Raw genomic sequence first — 18,605 nt, 5'->3', positions numbered from 1 at the left:
TAAGTGGTGCTGGAAAAACTGGACAGCTACATGTAAAAGAATGAAATTAGAACATTCTCTAACACCATATACAAAAATAAACCCAAAATGGATTAAAGACCTAAATATAAAACCAGATACTATAAAACTTCTGGAGGTAAACCTATGCAGAACACTCTTTGACATAGATCATAGCAATATTTCTTTGGCTCTGTCTCCTAAAGCAAAGGAAATAAAAGCAAAAATAAACAAATGTGACCCAATTAAACTTAAAAGCTTTTGCACAGCAAAGGAAAACCACTGATGAAACAAAAAGACAACCTACTGTATAGGAGAAAATATTTGATATGATAAATGATATGACCAGTAATGGATTAATATCCAACATATATAAACAGCTCATACAACTCAATATCAAACAAACAAAAATGTGATTAAAAAGTGTGCAGAAGAACTGAATAGACGTTTTTCCAAAGAGGAAATGCAGATGGCCAACAGGCACATGAAAAGATGCTCAACATCACTAATCATCAGGGATACGAAAATCAAAACCACAATGAGATACCACCTTACACCAGGCAGAATGGTTATCGTCAAAAAGAACACAAATAATAAATGTTGGCAAGGATGTGGAGAAAAGGGAACGCTTGTATACTGTTGGTGGAAATGTAAATTGGTACAGCTGCTGTGGAAAACATCGCGGAGGTTTCTCAAAAAACTAAAAATAGAACTACCTTATGACCCAGCAATTCCACTCCTGGGTATATATCTGAAAAATAACAAACACTAATTCAAAAAGATACATGTACCCCAATGTTCATAGCAGCATTATTTACAACTGTTAAGATATGGAAGCAACATGTCTGTCAGCAGATGAATGGATAAAGAAGAAGTGATATATATGTATATATAAATGGAATACTACTCAGCCATAAAAAAGAATGAAATTTTACCATTTGCAACAAAATGGATGGACTTGGAGGGCATTATGCTATGTGAAATAAGTCAGAAAAAGACTAATACTGTATGATATCACTTATATGTGGAATCTAAAAAATCAACAAACTAGTAAATATAACAAAAAAGAAGCAGACTCACTGATATAGAGAACAAAGTAGTGGTTACCAGTGGGGAGAGAGAATTGGGGAGGGGCAAAATAGAGTAGGGAGTAAGAGGTACACACTATTAGGTATAAAATAAGCTACAAGGATATATTGTAAAACACAGTGAATATAGCCAATATTTTATAATAACAATAAATGGAGTATAATCTTTAAAAATTGTGAATCACTATATTGTACACCTGTAACAAACAGTATTGTATAGCAACTATACTTCAATAAAAAAAATAATAAAATTGAGAAAAAAAATAGTCAACAGCAAAGGCACAGATATTTGTTAAAAATTACTTAAATTTCTTTTACTATCAATATGTGTAACATTTTAGCCTCTATTAGTGGAAAAAAAAGAAACAAAAAAGGACATTATAAAGTGATAAAAATATAGACAGGAGATTTTGCTCAAGACCATATATGAACATAATAATATAGCTCAAATATATAAAGCAACAATGAATGGATTTATGGGTAGAAAAAAATAAATAACCATTTTTGGTTACAGGATTTATACAGCCTTGTTAGAAAATGATAGAAAAGTGAATCATACGAAAAAGTTGAAAGTTTTTGAATTTCCTGCTAATTTGCCATGAAATACTTAACTTTACATTTATATCACAAGATTCATAATACACATCAAGAGCAAACTGGTTGAATATCACCAATTCAAATACTATCTTAGGAGTTGTCAGTCACTGAAATGTCTTAAAATCTTATACTCCTATATATATTAAAAAAAAAATCTTGAATGAAGTCACAAATTTGATAACAATTTAAAATATTTGACTTACCAAGAATGAGATGTGAAACTGAAAGAAAATAATTTCTAAACTATAATATTGATAAAAAGCATATTTCAATCTACTATGAAAAGGGAAAGACTCAATTAGCATTATATTATTCTATAAAAATATTACATTGTTTTCATATGAATATGTGATCAATGAATGTGCAGTCAAAATGTAGGAAAAAGTATTACAGAGGTGTGTTGTGCAGTTAATAACTGGATTTTTTAATGTCTTTGATATTGTAAAGTTTAAAAAATACATAATTTATTTTTATTTTGTTCTCATTCTAAATAAATTCATTTTGTGCTTAACTCTGTATATGTAATCTTATATCCTTCTTCTTAAAGAAGGTTCCCTAAGTTAAGCATATGCTTCAGGCCCCACAAAGTCTGAATCTGCTCCTTTCTCCCAAATAGTACATCAGTCTTAAATGAATAAAGTTTCTAAAACCCTATTGAAATACATTGACGATCTGAATAAATAAAGAGCTGTCATATTAATGTATGGTCAACTTAATATTGTTTCCAAATGAATTCTCTTGAAATTAATCTGTACATTTGAAGCAACTGATTCCTTAAAAAACTAAATATAGAGCTACCATGTGATCCAGCAATCCCACTCCTGGGCATATATCCAGAGAAAACCATAATTCAAAAACATGCATGTACCCAAATGTTCATTGCAGCACTATTTACAATAGCCAGGACATGGAAGCAACTTAAATGTCCATTGACGGAGGGATGGGTAAAGATGTGGTACATATATACAATGGAATATTACTCAGCCATTAAAAAGAACGAAATAATGCCATTTGCAGCAACATGGATGGACCTAGAGACTGTCATACTGAGTGAAGTAAGTCAGACAGAGAAAGACAAATATCACATGATAACACTTATATGTGGAATCTAAAAAAAAATGGTACAAATCAACCTATTTAGAAAACAGAAATGGAACTACAGATGTAGAAAACAAACTTATGGTTACCAAGAGGGAAGGGTGGGGGGAGGGATAAATTGGGAGATTGGGATTGACATATACACACTACTATATATAAAATAGATAACTAATAAGAACCTACTGCACAGGGAACTCTATTCAATACTCTGTAATGACCTATATGGGAGCAGAATCTAAAAAAAGGTGGATGTATGTATATGTATAACTGATTCACTTTGCTTTACAGCAGAAACTAACACAAATTGTAAATCAATTATCCTCCAACAAAAATTAATTTAAAAAATAAAGCAATTGAAACACAAATATTGGGGGGGTTTTTTTGAACTTGACAGATTGATTCTGAACTTGACATTTGTATCAGTCAAGATTTAGTCAGAAATCAAAAACCACACCAGTTATTAGTGGAGATAGTTTAATATATATAAAATTGCAAGCAGGTATTACAGAACTAAGAGGCAAAAAGAGAGCAGTGAGGTTCTCTAGGGCTGGAGAAACAAAGGGATGGAGCTAGAAGTTTGGAAGAGGGTCTTGTGGAGATGGGACTCAGACATCAATGAAGGCGTGGCTATTCAGATGAATTGGGAGATTGGGATTGATATATATACACCTTTGACACTATGTATAAAATAGATAACTAATGAGAACTTACTGTATAGCACAGGGAACTCTACTCAATACTCTGTGGTGACCTAAATGAGAAGGAAATCCAATAAACAGGGGATATATGTATACGTATAGCTGATTCACTTTGTGGTATGGTATAAACTAATACAATATTGTAAAGCAACTATACTCCAATTAAAAAAAAAAAAAAGGGAGCTCTGACAAGGGCATCCCAGCCAGGTGATTCCAGCAAACCTGAGGCAACATAATGAGGGTGATTTCTGGAGACTGGAGTCAGTTGCTGCTGTTGGGGTGACTAAGTTAGGCTGCAGCAATGCTGACAGCAACCAAAAGCAGACAGTAAGGAACACAGCCCTTGTCTTCCTCCAGTTATCCTTTAGTGTCCCCTAGTGACAGGGCCTAACAGGTAGCCACTCAGAAAAGGAGAAACGTGACTTGTAGACCCTAGCTCCAGCATCACAAAGAGAGTTGTAAAAGGTAGGCTAGAAGCTGAAAGATAAAGCTTAATAACAAGCATGGTATAAAAGAACACAGGTTTATCAACAGCTAGGATAATTTTGAAAATGAAGAGTAAAGGTGAAGGACTTTCCCTCTCTTTTTTAGAACATAATTTTTAAAAGTTGTACAAAGAGTTTGGCGCTAACATGAGAATAGGAAAGTAAACCAAAGGGACAGAATATATTGCCCAGAGATAACCCTTATAAGTGGTCAATCTTCATATTATGATAGAGGTGGCCTCATAAATCAATCAGAAATGATTTTTAAAACTTCCATTGCACTGGAAAGAAACAGATTGTTTTATTGGTTTATAGAAATAATATACCAGGTAAAATCCAGGTGTTTTAAAAGCCTAAATATGAAAGGTAAGATTATAAATCTTATGGAAGAAAATATAGGGGAATATCTTTGTGGCATACGTGTGAGAAAGGATTGCTTAAACCAGACCTCAAAGCACAAACCATATGGCTGAAACTTGGATTTCTGTTATGTGAGGTCACCATAGACATAATTAGGAAATGAGGGAGAAGATATTTACAATATCTAAAAATGGCAAGAAATAAACATTATTCTACTACATATAAGGAACTCCAATGAATCAAGGGGAAAAAAAGAAAACCCAATTAAAAATGGGAAAAATATATGAACAGGGAAAACTGAAATGGAAAAATATATTTGTGATGTCATTTAAAACTTATGTGAAGGGTAACAGGAACATATTTTATAAGCTATTACACTCTCCTACAATAAGGAAAAAAAATGATGTCTCCTGGCTTTCAGCAATTCTTTCAGGCTTAAAAGTTAAAGATTACATTGCAGGTATTTAAATGTAGTGGGGAATTTTGACATGATTTATTACCTTTTTGCATTAAATAAAGCAAAAACATAGTTAAATTTCTCTTAAATTTACTCAGCACCTTGCTTAGTTGGCTTAATCAACTCAAAGCTCTGTTAACTTTAGTTTCCTTACCCAGTCAAAATAAGGCCTTTCAGGGCACACCATCTATTCAAAGCTTCTGTAGGTCCCAAGTACTTTACTTTGGTTATTCATCTTTAATAATATTTTAATTACACATTTTGTCCTAAGAAAAGGGGTGTGTGTGTGTGTGTGTGTGTGTGTGTGTGTGTGTGACAGAGTGAGAGAGACTGAGATAGAGGGAGAGGGAGAGGGGGAGAGAGGGGGAAAGAGGGGGAGAGAGAGGGAGAGAGGGGGAGAGGGGGGAGAGAGGGGGGAGAGAGGGGGAGGGAGGGAGGGAGACTTCCTGTCCATCAGATTGACCACAGTTATAAAACTGGATAATATGGAGTACTGGGAATCATGTGGAGAAACAGGACTCTTCGTGCATTGCTGGTGGACAGTTAAACTGGTGCAGCCTTTCTAGAGGTTGGTGAAGCTGAATATGCATTGACCTTTTGACTCCCCAGCAGTCCCACTCCAGTGTATATCCATCACAGGGATGACCAGGGATATTCCTCACAGCACTGCTGGGAGCGGGAGGCATGCTAGCTGTCCATCACCAGGGGATGGTTTAGAGTGTTCTGGAGGAGCCAAGCAGGCAAGCCTGCATTAGTAAGAAGAAACAAACCAGATGCTGAGAGGCAACAATACTGTATTACAAACAGTATTAAATTAAATAAGGAGGCTTCCCTGGTGGCGCGGTGGTTGGGAGTCCTCCTGCCGATGCAGGGGACATGGGTTCGTGCCCCGGTCCGGGAAGATCCCACGTGCCGTGGAGCGGCTGGGCCCGTGAGCTGTGGCCGCTGGGCCTGCGTGTCTGGAGCCTGTGCTCCGCAATGAGAGAGGCCACAACAGTGAGAGGCCCGCGTACCACAAAAAAAAAAAAATTAAATAAGTAAGAAAGAAGATGATCTCTAGGGTGCAAATCATTCATGTAGATTAAGAGAAAACAAGCTCTACAGCACAAAAGAAAAATCCCTATTCTATATTTATGTAAGATTCAATTACACACAATTAACAGGGATATGTAGCTATCTGTCTCTATATTTCTACATAAAATCATATCATTTTCACAGATACATATATTTCCAAAAACACGTATAACCATATGGGAGCCAAAATCAAGGTGGGAGGAGGAAATGGGAGTGGGCATAGAGTGTAATGGGGAAAAATAATAAAACAAGAAACAGATCAAAGTTGAAAAGTGTGCCCCTAACAGCGACAAGTATGATAACACAAATCCCTCTGCTTGAGGAGAGAGAGAGGTGGGGGAAGGAGGGGGAAGGAGAGGGGAGGAGGGGGAGGAGGGGGAGGAAGGGGAGGAGGAGGAAGGGGAGGAGGAAGAAGAGGAGAAGAGCTACTCTCCTGCTCAAAATCTTCAGCTCCAAAGCCTGTTCTTTTTAGTCAGGTGTTAAACGTCTTCTGCCATCTGTTGCAACATTAATTTCCTATCCTTCAGCCCTACAGTTCGCTCACCTCACTAAAGCGGACTGCTCATGCCTTCTGAGTGTTCCTGGCCTTTCTTTTTTTTAAGATTTCTTTTTGGATGTGGACCATTTTTAAAGTCTTTATTGAATTTGTTACAATATTGCTTCTGTTTTATGTTTTGGTTTTTGGTCATGAGGCATGTGGTATCTTAGCTCCCTGACCAGGGATCGAACCCACACCCCCTGAACTGGAAGGCGAAGTCTCAACCACTGGACCAGCAGGGAAGTCCCACTGGCCTTTCTTAAACAGCACTACCCACAGTAGCTGCCATGTTTTGAGTAACTGTTCTTGGACTAGGAGCTTTAACATTCAGACCTCACTGATTCCCCAAACATTCCAGTGGGGGAGGCATTGCTGCCCCAAGCTCTAAAGATTCTAAGGTAAATGTAGGCTCTGAGAGCCTGGATGCAGAGTCAGGGAGTTTGCACTCTTCCTGCCAACTGGAACCCCTTATTGTCCCTTCACCTTCTACACTCTCACCCTGTGCCTTTCCACACGTCACAATCACATCTATCCTTCAAAGACTTCTCAAGTGCCAACTCAGCTGTGAAGCTTCTCCTGGTGACTCCAAGCTGATAGATGTGTTTTCTTCCTTTGTGAATCCTCATATTATTTATTATATAAATTTACCATGAGCCTTGCCACACTTTACCTGATAATCATTTTCACGGACTTGTCTTATTTTAGCTTTTAGATTGTAAACTCTCAAGGACAGAAACTTAATCTGGTTCATTTTTCTTTTGAGGTCTTAAATATTTTTGGGGGGAGAGGAGGTGCAAAAGTTAAGTGAAGAGTGCTTTGGAATTTGGACATATGTCAATAGAGGCATTCAGTCTCAGAGTCTTTGAAAGCAGGGGCATGATCTCCCGGACAGGAAACTCTGGGAAGCTGGGTAGGCAGTTAGGAGCCATCTGTGGCTACAGTTTCAGGCATCCCAGGAAGAATCCCCACGACCCAGTCAGCCATCTGATGCTGGATATTTTACTAATAACCTTATGTCCCCATATTAGAACTCAGATTCAAAATCCCATCACCACTGGCAGAGAGAAAACAAGGCATTATTGCTGAGATGACAGTGATTGATATCAGATCTTCCAGAAAGTCAGGTTTTGAAAACGGTGCGTGTGTTTGTGGGTGTGGGTGTACTAGGGTGAAATGGGGCAAACTGTGGAGGGGAGAGAGAATAGAAAAAGGGATGTAGGGTTCCTGTAGGGCAAAGTGGACATACTTCACTGTCTCATAGAGGAGGGTTGAGGTTTGGGCGAGCAAAGTAGAGCCTTCTGTTGAAGGAGAGCCATAGGCTTAGATGGGAAGTTCGGGGGCCCACTCCTCTCTTTAAAAAGTTTGATTAATTGTGGAGTTTTAGAGGAATCAGTAAATACCACTCCTGAGTTCAGAACCCTCTGATAAGTGGACAAATAGAAACATGATAAAAGTTGAAATTATTTGTTGTTATTGACATAAGATGAATTGAAGAATGTGGCTTAGATCTAACATCTTCTGGCCCTGAGTCAGACACACGTCCTAACCTCCCTCCCAGTCACTGGCGCATGTAGGCATTGGCAGGCTTCCCTCAGAGCCCATCCTTCTGAGTGTACCATCTGATGATGAAAATTACGAAGGCAGGCTGGCTTTCAAAGACAAGGAGGAAGCTGCTGGGCCACATGTACCCATTCATTCTTTGAAATTGACCAATCAGATACATTACTCCTTGTTACCTAGGACAGGGGAAGAAGCCGTGAAGAGAAGCTGGGGAAATTCCTCCACGTGGACCCATGAGAGGAGAGGAAAAGCAGATATCTACCCCAAACCCACACACAATTAATATCAACAGTTAAACCCACTCTCCTCCATTCCTTCTCCTCTTCTACATTCTACCACATTTCTTCAACGTGCCGGTAGTGACCTGACCAGCTGAGGGTATGACATGTTGTTATAGAGATAAGACAAGATATTTGCCCCTAAGGAATTTATGATTTTTAACAGAGATAAAATTGAAAACTACAGATAGAACAAACAGAGCTATTTTTCAGAACCTTGCTGAAAACAATTATGCTAGTCATCAATTGATTGCCTCTCAGCGCTAATTTCACCCTTATTTTCTGCTCTGTAACAATGGGCCCTGAAAATATTTCTCTCTTGCCAGTGGGCAAGAGATCAAGCTTTGTTGGAAGAGAATCCCAGAGGGACACTGGAGGAGAAAGGAATTTTTTCTTCCTGGCAGCTGTGTGTTCCTTGGGGCAGGTTCTGTAGAGTGTGCGTTCCTGCAGCTCCAGGCCCTCACGGCAGCCAGGGGTTAGTAGCACATGGGATTTCCCTGTGGGCACCTCCCCTCCGAGCACAGTGCTACCAGCCTGGCAACCCCCTGTGAATGGCTCTCTCCATAGCCACCAGCGAACACAGCCTCAGGGGACTTCTCTCCCATCCCCGGCTGTGCTCTGTCCAATGCGGTCTGGATCCCTGGTGAAGCCCTCTTCCAGATCTGTCCCTTCCTTGGATTCTGTATCCCAGCCCCACGGGCAGTTGTTGCTTCTGTAACTGCCCTCTTTACTCCCTATTAGTCAATCCTCTGTTTCTTCAAGCTCCTCTTACAGTTAATAATTCTCTATATTTGATTTTATTTGAAAGTTACCTATTCAAATTACTCTGTGGTTTCTGTGTCCAGATTGGACCCTGACTGATATGACTATGAAACAGTCATTTTAACACTATGCTCCAGAGCACGATAATTATGAAGAAAAACATCACCTTTTAATATTTTACAAGCAGGTCATTTTTTTCCCACAATTGTTTCTGAACTCTGTGAAAGATAATTCAAAGCGATCTTTTCCATATGTATTATGTGTTAAGCCATTTAAATGTACAAAAATAAAGCATTTTTCTAAACTCTCAAAAGGCTTTGAGTATGAGATGGAAATATGCTTTGATAGTGTCATTGATTTTCAAATGCTGCAGTAAAAGAGTTTCTGAAAGATGCTAAATCCATGTCATTAAAACCAGTGACAGGGATTCAATTTTAATCTGTTTGAAAAATTGCCTGATTAGGTAAAAATGGCTTATCTCAAATGCTTGCCCTCACCTTGAGAACCTTTGTCTATTTGGGGCTAAAACACCTACACAGAAGAAGGGTTAGGCCCTGATGGTACCTGCAACTCTCCAGAACATCCAAATGTTATCCAGTGTGAGAGAAGCCTGAGTGACTTCTGTGGCAGCTGGCAGTCTCTGAAATTCAGTTCCATTCTCAGTAAATTGGGTTCAAAGAAAGCTTAGAATGATCATGTATGATTTTCTGGATTTCACGGATATGCTCTCAAACACTATTATAGATTCCAAGAAAGGACACATATTTGAACATTATTTTTATTGAGAGGCAAAACAAACCAAGACTATAACTTGATGTACTTCTTGTAAATGGTCACAAGTCCAGAGTTTGGGATTCTAGCCTTAACTTTGAAATAAACTGGTTGTATAACCTTTGGCTTGTTATTTGAACCTCTCCAAGCCTCATTTACATCCACATGTAAAGTAAAAGGACTGGCTGATCACATTTCTGCCAGCGTTAAAATTCTGTGACTCTGAAGAGTTTTCTCTAAGTTCTTAACATGCCTCCAATGTAGACTCTATTTTTTCTCCTCATATTTTCCCATCATTATTATGTTTTTAGCTTTCCTCTTACTTTATTTCAAGTTTTGGATTTTTTTCTTAATAGTAATTTTTAAAATTTGAAGTATAGTTGCTGTACAAAGTTACAGGTGTACAATATAGTGATTCACAATTTTTTAAGGTTCTACTCCATTTACAGTTATTATAAAATATTGGCTATATCCCCCATGTTGTACAGTATATCCTTGTAGCTCTTTCTAATCATTCTTTGACTCTCCCACCGCTAGTTTTCAAACATACTGTTGACACTACACACTGAAAAGTCACTTATGGATTGTTGGCCTATAGCAAGAGACCTGACCATCTTTCCCTGGTTCTCCTGATTCCTCTCTCTGGCTGTGATAATCACCTCACTTCTATGTCTGATCATCCAATAAAGCTTGCTACCTGAAGGCACATAACTTCTGCTTTTTCTCATTCACTTTTAACCACTCTTTTTTTCTGTGTGTGGGGGGTCCACCATGCAGCTTGCGGGATCTTCCCCAGCTAGGGGCTGAACCCAGGTCACCACGGTGAAAGCCCAGAATCATAACCACTAGGCCATCAGGGAAGTCCCTCATTCATTTCTCATGTGCAGAGTCTCATCCCTCCAAATAGAAGCCCAACATTTTTTTTCCCTTCATGTTCCTGAGCAGAAAACTATCCACATAGTGCACTTTATATGTCGATTGCTACATACCCTTTGACTAAAGATGGTTGAACATAATTAAAGACTGAAAACCAAATCTTTATCTTTCTGAGATGCTTTCCCTAGGAAAAAGTAGAATCAGAAAAAAAATGATTGGCAATAGTTTTCCCCCATAATTTGTTTATGTTTTACTTCTTTAGACTCAAGAAATATAGAAGTGAATGAAGTAGAAAAAATTCTGTACTCTTCCCTATCCTGTTCCCTAGGATGTTGACAGTTCAGTGCATAATCTCTGCATCTTTCTTTTGATAGGTGGACAGACAGACAGATAGACATCCCTAGTGGTTCCTGCAGCATCTGGAAAAATACCAAGGTACACTCCAGTAACAGAAAAAAAAAAAAAAAGATATCTCTCTTATCACCAATTAATACACACAGAATACAGAACAAAGAGGTAGAAAGTAGTTCCTCATTTTTCTCAAGCTGGTGCCTACAATGGACATTTGGAAGGTCCTTCTCACTCATTTCTTTCCCACTCCTCTAATTTCTGCAGATACTCCTCTGTCTTTCCCAGCCTGAGCAGTCCTTGCTCCTCCTGAGATCTCAGATCTATGAAACAGGACCTTGCCTCCCACCTTGCAACATCCCTGGGAGGGCCTTCCTAGGAATAAGTTGTAGGTCTTTTCAGTTCTTTGCAATGGAATAGCTGTTACACACTTTCTCTTCCTGACATCAACTATCTTTTGAGGCATACCTTCGAACTTTGGACCATAAAATACAAAAGAATTCTTTTTTCTTGCCTTACTAAAGACTTTCTCTTTACCAAGTAAAAATAGGGGAAGAAAATAGGAGGTGAAGAGAAAGACAAGCTCACTCTATCTATAATATAATATCATTCTACAATAATTTACCATTATACAACATAGATAAATATGTATAAAATTATACATATACATACATGTATCTACTGCATTATTCGTTTTTACAAGTTCACATAACCTTCCTGACCAGACCATATCTCTCCTTATGACTGCCTCCCTTTTTTTTTTTTTTTTAATAAACTAAGGTTTTTTTTTTTTTCTTTTTTCTTTTTTGTTTTGGAATCCTGATTCTATGACTCTGTGAGGGCAATAGAGACACTGAGTATCCAAGGCTTTGGAAATCCAGGATGTTTATACAACTCAAGACCAACAATATTATCAGAAAAATTTATCTTTGTACATTATGCAAGTTAAAAAATATATATCATACTTACTTTAAAGCTATGAGAAAATATCCTGGTGTAATCATTTTTCTAAAAGTTACATATATTGTCATTTGGCCATAGAGATATTTTCAATCTGAAATATTTGGGGTACCAAGAAAGATAACCATTTATTAAATTAACAATTAACAGTATTATGATGGTTGCCATTTCAATTACTTAGCCATGGAAACCAAAATTGTTCTTGTTTGTGAAATAGAAATGGGGGCATGGTGTAAGTTGTTCAGTATAAGAAGCCACCATACCTTTTATTCAAATATTCTGAAATATTATTTTGTGAATAGTATTTAGTCTGGAATATTGGGATTTTTAAGGAGTCTACATTACTTATGTTATCCTTCTGGCATTCTTTCTTAAATATTATGAAAGCCTTAGTGATATAATTTCAGAATTCTGATAATTACCTCAACAAACCTAAGGATAAGAGCAGCAAAATATGGTCATAAAGAAATTGGAAGAGTTTTGGGAACAGTAGGATGTTTGCAATAGAGATTCATTCTTTAGGTTGGAAACAACCATAACCTTCACTATTATCTCATTGAAAAATGGCAGCTATCTCTAATTCAAGCACTAAGATATCTTGTTGAAGCTCAACATATGTGGGAAAACCCTTCCCAAATCTCTTATCTTCCTGAGTTTGCTGCCACCATTCATTCTCAACTCCTCTAGCCCAGACCTGGAATCAGATCCTACCAATTGTATTATTCAGAATCTTTCCTGTTCACCCATTTTTTTTTTTTTTTGCCCCTTCTGACTGACTCCGACTTCACCGACAGCTTCACCTGATAATAGCTTCCCAGCTTTTCCTTTGCCTCTTGATTTGCTTCTCTCTAGACCTCCCCAAAGCCAACAGACTTTGGCTTATTTTAAACACAAAATTGTTAGATGATCACACTATCCTCCTACTTAAAAATCCTTCTGTGGCTCACCAAGGATCTCAACATAAAATCCAAAAAGGCAAATAAAGCCATTTATAACCTGATCTCTCTCTGCTTTCTGCCCAATCTAATTTCTTGCTGTTTTCTTCCTCATGCTCTGTGTTTCTGACATTGTGGACAACTTGCAATGCCCTGAACATCCACCATCTCTCACAGTCCCATGAAGCCTTTGCAGTTACTCTTCAAAAACTCATTTATCATGTCCTCCAGAAAGTCTGCTCTGATTTTACTCCCTTGTTCTGAATTTGATAAATTATGAACACTTCAAGGCTTATATTGTAATTGATTACCTGTCCATTATATTCACAGATCTTTGAGAGCAGGAAAATTTCATCTTTGAATGCCTAGCATCCAGAGTAATGTTTGTATAAATTGATATATAAGAGAAGTATAAAAAATGATCAGTAATGATAAACATGTAATTCAAGATGATAGTTGCCCACTGATGGAGAAAGAAGGGGAAAGTAATAGAGAGACTTAAACGATCATAATATCTTAAGTCTTAAACTGGATGGCAGACATTTAGGTGTCCATAATTGTAAACTTTACATTTTTTTCATATGTCAAATATTTTCTAGGAAATTTTAAAATAAAGAAGTGCTGATGTTATAAATCACAGCAAGATCCTTTTGGACCCACCTCCTAGAGAAATGGAAATAAAAACAAAGATAAACGGGGCTTCCCTGGTGGCGCAGTGGTTGAGAGTCTGCCTGCCGATGCAGGGGACATGGGTTTGTGCCCCGGTCCGGGAAGGTCCCACATGCCACGGAGCGGCTGGGCCCGTGAGCCATGGCCGCTGAGCCTGCGCATCTGGAGCCTGTGCTCCGCAACGGGAAAGGCCACAACAGTGAGAGGCCCGCGTACCGCAAAAAAAAAAAAAAAAAAAAACCAAAAAAAACAAAAAACAAAGATAAACAAATGGGACCTAATGAAACTTCAAAGCTTTTGCACAGCAAAGGAAACCATAAACAAGACCAAAAGACAACCCTCAGAATGGGAGTAAATATTTGCAAATGAAGCAACTGACAAAGGACTAATCTCCAAAATTTATAAGCAGCTCATGCAGCTCAATAGCAAAAAAACAAACAACCCAATCCAAAAATGGGCAGAAGACTTAAATAGGCATTTCTCCAAAGAAGATATACAGACTGCCAACAAACACATGAAAGAATGCTCAACATCATTAATCATTAGAGAAATGCAAATCAAAACTACAATGAGATATCATCTCACACCAGTCAGAATGGCCATCATCAAAAAATCTAGAAACAATAAATGCTGGAGAGGGTGTGGAGAAAAGGGAACACTCTTGCACTGCTGGTGGGAATGTGAATTGGTACAGCCACTATGGAGAACAGTATGGAGGTTCCTTAAAAAACTAAAAATAGAACTACCATATGACCCAGCAATCCCACTACTAGGCATATACCCTGAGAAAACCATAATTCAAAAAGAGACATGTACCAAAATGTTCATTGCAGCCCTATTTACAGTAGCCCAGAGATGGAAACAACCTAAGTGTCCATCATCGGATGAATGGATAAAGAAGATGTGGCACATATATACAATGGAATATTACTCAGCCATAAAAAGAAACGAAACTGAGCTATTTGTAATGAGGTGGATAGACCTAGAGTCTGTCATACAGAGTGAAGTAAGTCAGAAAGAGAAAGACAAATACCATATGCTAACACATATCTATGGAATTTAAGAAAAAAAAATGTCATGAAGAACCTAGGGGTAAAACAGGAATAAAGACACAGACCTACTTGAGAATGGACTTGAGGATATGGGGAGGGGGAAGGGTAAGCTGTGACAAAGCGAGAGAGAGGCATGGACATATATACAGTACCAAACGTAAGGTAGATAGATAGTGGGAAGTAGCCGCATAGCACAGGGAGATCAGCTCGGTTCTTGGTGACCGCCTGGAGGGGTGGGATAGGGAGGGTGGGAGGGAGGGAGATGCAAGAGGGAAGGGATATGGGAACAGATGTATATGTATGACTGATTCACTTTGTTATAAAGCAGAAACTAAAAAAAAAAAAAAAAAAGAAGTGCTGATGTTAGCATCATGGTGGTATAAGATGTTCCTCCTTTTTGTCCCCCTCTTTTCAACAACAAATTAGACATCCATCACAAACAAAATTACCTTTGTGGGAGTTGTGGGATTTAGCACCAAACTCCAAGGGGCCCAGGAGGAATTCTGCCCACCTGTGCATATGATAATAGGTAGGAAGACCTTGGTATGAGCTGTGGAACCAGTGGAGCCAGTGAATCTACTACCACACCTCTCACCACAGTCAGCAAAAAACCTGGAGAGTGCTGACCTGGGCAGAAGCTCATGGATGAGAGAGAATTGGCAGAAGTCCAGCCTCCCTGAGGGGAGTTTCCAGCACACCACTGGAGAAAAAAGAGGTTTGGATACATTGGACACTATAAGAGGAACTTTACCAATGCCACCTCCTTCCTCCCCAAGGCAACACTGCCTGGGGCTGAAAAAAACAGGTGGTGGCAATCTCTCCTGAAGGGGAAAAGGAGAGCAATGAGTGAGAGGCTGGCTACCCCAGTGCTGTAGTACACAGCTGGAAAAACCTGTTTCTTTCCACCAGCACCCAGAGTACCTAGGTGGGACCTCTGCGACTTGTTGGAGAGTGATCAGAAAGAGACAGTTAAGAATATCAAAGGGCATTAAAGAGATGTGGTTCCTGTTGTCTATGCCCAGAACTTCAGCAGAAAGTCTGCCCACAAGCTTCTAGGAGTATCTCACCCAAGGATCTTCCTACCACAGGTTTGCAGGCACCCCAATGCCCTGAGTGCTAAACTTGTACCTCCCCTCATTCTGCTACCGACTCCTTGTGTGAGCCCCTGAGTGTGGCTAGGGAGTGAGCTCAGAAAACAGGCCAGGGTCTGTGGTCAAGGGAGAAACCACAAACTTGGGCATAGCGACACCCTCTGGAAAATAAAAGACAGGTTTCAGCACCCACCTGGTGGGTTGTAAGAACCAGAGCACATGCCACAACTAAGACCTGGTGCAGACCAAAAAAAAAAAAAAAAAGCTGTCCTCTTAAAAAAAAGAAGTGTAAAAATTCTACCTACTATAAGAGGGACCAAGAAAAGTGAAACAGGTGTACACATACAAAGGTGGAGAAAACTCCAGATAATAATAGCACCAATAAACAGAATACCCTACCTGAAGGCAACTAGCAACTATTTAAGGAGGTGTCTGTTACTTCAAATTCGAAAGTAACACAAAACTGCAAGGAACATGAAAAACCAATCAAATGTCATCACCCAAAGATAATAATTCTTCTATAACTGAGCTCAAAGGCACAGAATTTTGGAATCAACCTGATAAAGAATTCAAAATAGATGTTTTGAAGAAACTCAATGAGGTATAAGAAAATTCAGAAAGAAAATGCAATGTAATCACAAAAAAAATACATGATCAAATTGATATTTACCAAAGAAGTAGAAGTCATAAAGAAGAACCAAACAGAAACTCTGGAGATGAAGAATTCAATGGATGAAGTGAACATTCAATAGAGAGCAACTGCAACAGAGTAACGACAGAATAAGTGAGTTAGAGAACAGGAATTTTGAAATAACCCAATAGAGGAGATCAAAGAAAAAAAAAAAGAGTAAAGAAAGTTTTCATGATCTATGGGGAACCATAAAAACAAAACCAAAAACAAAATGAGTAGAATAATTGGGATTCCAGAAGGAGAAAAGGGGGTGGGGCAGAAAGGTTCTTTAAAGAAATAATAGCTGAGAACCTCCCAAACCTGGGGAGAGATTTGGACATCCAAGTTCAAAAAACTAATAGGTCACCCTATTAACTCAGTGCAAAAAACCCTTCTCCAAGACACATTATAATGAAACTGTTAAAACTAAAGGTAAAGAAAATCCTAAAAACAGCCAGGGAAAAAAGATTGTAATCTAGAAAAGAACCCCCATTGGGCTATCAGTGGATTTCTCAACAGAAACCCAAAAGACCAGGAGAGAGTGGAATGACATTCAAAATACTGAAAGAAAAAAATTGCCAGTCAAGAATATGCTATCTGACAAAGTTATTTTCAGATACAGAGGAGAAATAAAGCCTTTCCCAGACAAACAAAAGCTGAAGGAGTTTATCACCACTAGACCTGCCTTGCAAGAAATGCTGAAAGGAGTTCTTCAAGCTGAAATGAAAAGACACTAATCAGGGACTTCCTTGGTGGTCCAGTGGGTAAGACTCTGTGTTGCCAATGTAGGGGGCCCAGCTTTGAACCCTGGTTGGGGAACTAGATCCCGCATGCATGCTGCAACTAAGAGTCCACATGCCACAGCTAAGAAGTCTGCATGCTACAACAAAGATACCATGAATCGCAACAAGACCTGGTGTAGCCAAAAAAAAAAAAAAAAAAAAAAAAAAAAAAAAAAGAAAAGAAAAGAAAAAAGAAAAAGAAAAGACACTAATCAGTGACATACAAACATATTAAAGTATACACACACTGGTAAAGGTAAATACACAGTCAGACTTAGGAAAATCTAATTCTGTAATAGGATGGTGTGTTAAACTACAGTATAAAGGTTAAAGGAAAACAGCACTAAAAATAGTTATAGCTACTATAATTTGTGAATGAATACACAATATAAAAAGAAGTAATTACATAAAAATATAAATATAAAAGGGGGAATAAAAGAGTGAAGATTTTGTTTAAAAATGGACTATTTTATCAATGAGATGTCTTATGTAAGACTCATGCTAACCACAAAGCAAAAACCTAGTAGATTCGCAAAAGATACAGAAAGGGCAAACAGAACACACCACCAGAGAAAATCACCAATTTACAAAGGTAAGCAGAAACAGAGGGAAAAAGAAATAATAGAAATACAATATAGCCAGAAAGCAATTAATAACATGGCATTAATAATTCCTTATATATCAATAATAACTCTAAATGTAAATGGGTTGAATTTTCCAATCAAAAGTCACAGAGTGGCTGGATGGCTAAAAATACAGGACCCAATTTTACTTTGCCTACAAGAGACTCACTTTAGTTTTAGGATACACATAGATTCAAAGTGAAGGGATGGAAAAAGCTATTTCATGCAAGAGGGAAAAAAAGCAAGCAAGGAAGTCATACTTATATCATACAAAATAGACTCTAAGTTAAAATCATAACAGGAGACAAAAAAGTTTATTATACAATGATAAAGGAGTCAATTCATCAAGAAGATATAACAATCTTAAAAATATACATACCCAACATTAACCTCAATATATTAACCTCAATATATTAACCAAATACTAACATATCAGAAGGGGGATATGTTAATATATTATATTAACCAAATACTAACAGATCAGAACGGGGAAATAGACAATAATACAATAACATCAGGTACTTCAATACACCACTTTCAGCAAAGGATAGATCATCCAGACAAAAAATCAACAGGGAAATGGACTTGAACCATATATTAGACCAAACGGACCTAGCACACATTTATAGAACAGTCCATCCAACAGCAGCAGAATACACATTCTCTTCAAGTGCAAATGGAACATTCTCTGGGACTGTATAATAGGAAGAAAACAAATCTTAGCCAATTCAAGAAGACTGAAATCAGAACAAGTATCTTTTCTGACCACAATGCTATGAAGCTAGAAATCAACAAGAGGAGAGGTGGAAAATCTGTAAATATGTGGAAATAAAACA

Source organism: Mesoplodon bidens, assembly GCF_964165515.1.
Source record: "Mesoplodon bidens genome assembly, chromosome: 9".
NCBI classification, from domain to species: Eukaryota; Metazoa; Chordata; class Mammalia; order Artiodactyla; family Ziphiidae; genus Mesoplodon; species Mesoplodon bidens.
This window is presented reverse-complemented; position numbering follows the sequence as displayed.